Consider the following 4,608-nt stretch of genomic DNA (forward strand, 5'->3'; position numbering starts at 1 on the left):
AGCTGACTAGTGATTAGTTAACATAGATTTTGTGAATAATAATGAAGTTTAAATTCCAGTGTACTCCCTGACAAAATGTTTTATTGGTTAACGGTTTATGAAACAGCTGAATGATGTACGCTTACAGATTAAGATGTTAAATTGCTTCAGAAATCAGCAGAAAATGTTTTTACATATATAGAATATAGGCAGAAGAGTTAATCAGTGCAGGACTACTATGAATTATTACTCTGCAGATATATAGATTAAAGGTTTGAGTTAGTAAAGCCCAAAGAGATAAGAATGTTTCAAAGTATTTACTGGTTTAAATTTATTTCTCAGTTTGTTTATATTATGAATACTAGATTCACCAACTATTAAGTAGAATTAATCTAATATTACTATCCAAGAATGTACAGGTTTTATCCCTGCTATTTTATTATTGCTGAGTTCAAAAAAGAGGGGAGAAGATAATTATGGGATGATAGGGGACTCAAATGTTACTTCTTTCATTTTTTAGGATTGTTTTAAATTAATGAAACATTTCCTTTGATAAGATCATGTTATGAGTCAAGGTGCGTATCCACTAAGCGATTAAACAGGCCGATTGAACAATAACGACATTGTTATCGTTCAATCGCTTGCTAATCATCTGTAAATCGGCCATGTAAATGTCAAAAACGACCAGCGATGCGCATGCCCGCTTGTTGCTTTTGATATCTATCATCACCCGTACATGCTGGTCAATCTGACAATAATGTCATGTTCAGCATGTACGGGGATGATGGATGTGCCTACACGAACGACTGAACGTTCAGTGTAGGCACATCACAGACTGTGAAACGACAGCCCGATTAAAATGTCGTAATCGTGCTCTCGTTTCACAGTCGGGAAGTGGATACGCACCTTTACACATAGATTATGTAGATTGCATTAGAGTTTTGTTTGATGCTTTTCAATTTCCTACAAGGTCAAAGCACACACTAGAGAAAATATCCCAGAGGTAAGAGACAATGCCTTAGCAGACCAAGCCGCCAATAGACCGCAGTAATACCCCTAACTGATATTCTAATACTGGTGGCCATAACACTAGAGACATCAGACCTAGACCTCCTTACAAAGTTACAGGCCCAGGCTCCATAGGAAGGAAGTAGAAACCTGGAAGAGACTAGGTGCACGACTTCAGGGTGAAGGATGGATCATGGAGCACCATCTCTGTCTGCCACGTGCACTGGTCTAACGATAACGATGTCTTAGCCCAGATACTTCATGGAAATACTCACCAGTCAAGAGATGCTATGGTGAGGGTGCTAAATCAGCATTGGATAGCACCAGACTTCAGTTAGGCCACACAGGCCTACCCTTCAATTGTTACAGGGTGTGTAATCTGTGTTTTGCACAACCCAGAAAAAGTAGTCATGATATTAGTAAAAAGTACCCCACAAGCATGTTCTCCCTTCCAGAGATTACAGATTAATTTTATCCAGTTATTTAAAGTGTATTGGGAATGAGTATGTTCTATGCTCAGACCTGTTGTCAAATTGACTGGTTTTACAGGGCAGCCAACAGAAAAGAGCAATAGGAGAGAGGAAGTTTATTGTAGAAATGATTAGTAGATATGGAGCACCTGAGGTATTAGAGAGTGACAGAGGTACACATTTTTATTAAGAGATTTTAGAACATTTCTTGGTGGATCTGCAAATATATATATCCCCAAGGCAGTTATAAGGTGTAAAGACTGAACTATACATGCAAGCTGAAATACAAAAAGAGTTTGTTAGAATGTTTAATAACATGGTTGTTAGTCAAGAATATTCCCAGTGGGAAACATAGGATGACACCATATGAAATACTATTTGGTACAACTGCTAGAACAGGATGTGACTTCCTAAACCAGTTACAATATGAGCATGGTGATTTGGCAAGTTATGTGGTTCAGTTACAGCACCAACTAACCAGAATCCACCACTAGGTGCTCTGTTCTATTCTAGATCCCAATTCAGATTGCAGCACCCACAAACTGCGACCAGGTGATTGGATCATGATAAAGAAGCATCTAAGGAAGGTCCTAGAACCCAGATACGAGGGTCCTTATCAAATTCTCCTAACTACTCTGACAGCAGTAAAGGTGTTAGAATAGAGTACCTGGATACACGCCTTACACTGCAAGATCTGCACACAAGGGGAGTTAGACTAATTTGTCTGGCTTAGAGGCCCTAAGCCAGACAAATGCTTGTGGGGATGTATACTTTGCTTTGCTCTTTTTATAGTTTTGACTTTAGCTTTCAGTTTTGAGGTTTTTATCACATGTACTGAACCAGGTAACTGTACAAATAGTACAACCAGAGAAAGAAGAGAACTCCACCGTCAACTGAATGAGGTATGAGATAACAAATTTATTCGCATGCATCATATTTTGGCACAATTTGCCAATACCACTGACTGTTGGGTGTGTACGAACTCTCCAATATCCTCAAAGACCATGCACTAGGTATCAGTTCCTGTTTCCTGGGAAGAAATTAAACAGCTTTCCCAGAAGTATTTTAGAAAACATTCAAAAGTTGTACTGTTGCCCAGAACCAAGGATGGCTATAATCAAAGTACCTTAAATTATGTCATTGTCGGGTGGTTAAAACCTCCTTGGTGGAAAGTCATTAGGAAAGCACCTCTTAGCAAACAGACTACAAATCTGGTTTGGGTAAATAATACACAGATATATGCCCAGGTATACAAGGGACCATTAGGTCAGGTTAAAGAAAAAAGAGATCTCATTTTCACTGCCGCACTCCAACATTGTGCTAACACCATCAACACATATCCCACATTGACATTGGCAGGATTGCCCAAGTGGAAAAGATATCTCAATAATAGTGCCAATATTACAGAGTGTGATGATGCACAAAATTGTAATTGTGCAAATCCAGAGGAGGTACAGTATATGTACATCTATATGCCACCTGTGTACCAAGAAAAGCACAGTTACTTCTGTATCTAGCAGCCGAGGTCACTTGGTTGCGGCAACTGACACTTCCTTGTTCTCTCTATTTTGTATGTGGTTACAAGGCCTATAAATTCCTGTCATTTGGGGGATATGGAAGCTGCACACTGGCTAGGATAAGTCCTGCCAGCGGGGCAGTAAAAACCATACACATGGCAGGAATACCATTGCATACACTGGAGAGAGGTTGGGGGGAAGGATAAAAGATCTGTAAAGAAGCCTTAGAAAGCAATGATTTGATCAAATTGGGAGGGTAGTATTATAAGTTAACTACGGGACCTACTGAATTGGCCTATCAGAAGATTTTTCTAGATTGTTTGACAATGTGACAAAATATTTGATGTGCTTACAATAGTCACTAATGAGTTGCAATTCCAGGTGAAAGTTTTGACGCAGTTTAGACTGGTTCTTGACTATCCCACGGCTGCACAAGGTGGCATGTGTCAGATTTGAAAAAGATTATTGAACTTAAGGAAGAATTCAGGAATAAACATAACATTGATTCCTGGGATACATCTACAGAAGGCTGGTTTTCCTGGTTAAACCCTGCCAACTGGTTTAAGGATATTGATGGATGGATTTCAGGCATACTTAGTGTAATAGCTAAGGGATTAGTAATATTGCTTGTGAAATACATAGTGATAAAATTACTTATGTGTGTGATAGGGAAAATACTTACACTTGATTGTTGTTCCAGAAATTATACCACGACATCAGCTATGTGATTTGCAGAAAGAAAGCAGCTCTGCTTGAAAAGGATGTATGCGAACTTTGTATGGCAACTGCAGAAAGACTGTACATGAATGTTGGACAAGACAAAGAAGGCCCAGGACCATAGGGAAGCCGAGACACACTGCCTATGTGATTTTGAATGGGTAGAAGGGTACCCCATGCATCCTACACTTTAGGTGGACAGATGTGTGATGTAGGGGCCAAATACATAGGGGGTGAACCATGAGCTAGGTAAGCTAGAGTAAATAAGTATGTCAGATTTGGATATAAAGGAGAGAATTGTGAAAGTCAGGATGCCATATTGTTCACTAAAGGAACCATCTTGTGATATTTATAATGACAAGTATTAGAATTGCTTAGAACTGCATAGTCATAGCCTTGCACAGCTTCATAAACAAGTGTGATTTATTCAAATTCTGGAACATTTTAGAAATATGTAACTATAGTTTTAAACTTGTAAGTAACCCAGCTTTTATTAAATAAAGAGCATTCATCTAAATTTATGCACAAATAGTGTAATATAATTGGCTAAGCAATAAGCTACAGATGAGCTGAGCACTGTAACGTGATTGGTCAAGACAGGGCTGATAACGCTGTTTGGAGAAATAAAGTTAGAGAATTCTTTATACACACAACTGCCTGCACATGTGTTGATTTCTCACCAGTGGTCACTGTAAGATAATAGAATTTGGGGGTCACTGTCTGAACTCTGCTGGAACCCGGATGAGGTTTCAGATTTAATAGGCTCAATACTGTCACAGTCTTCATTATTTGACTGCATCAAGGGGGCTCCTATTTTTACTAAACTTGATCTCAATATGGAAGGCAGTGAGTGGAAGAGAGCCTTCAATATCCAAGACAGACATTATGGGGTAAATTTACTAAAGTAAGAGTTTTTA

The sequence above is a fragment of the Taudactylus pleione genome, unplaced genomic scaffold, assembly GCF_031769625.1.
Source record: "Taudactylus pleione unplaced genomic scaffold, aTauple2 ptg000609l, whole genome shotgun sequence".
NCBI lineage: Eukaryota > Metazoa > Chordata > Amphibia > Anura > Myobatrachidae > Taudactylus > Taudactylus pleione.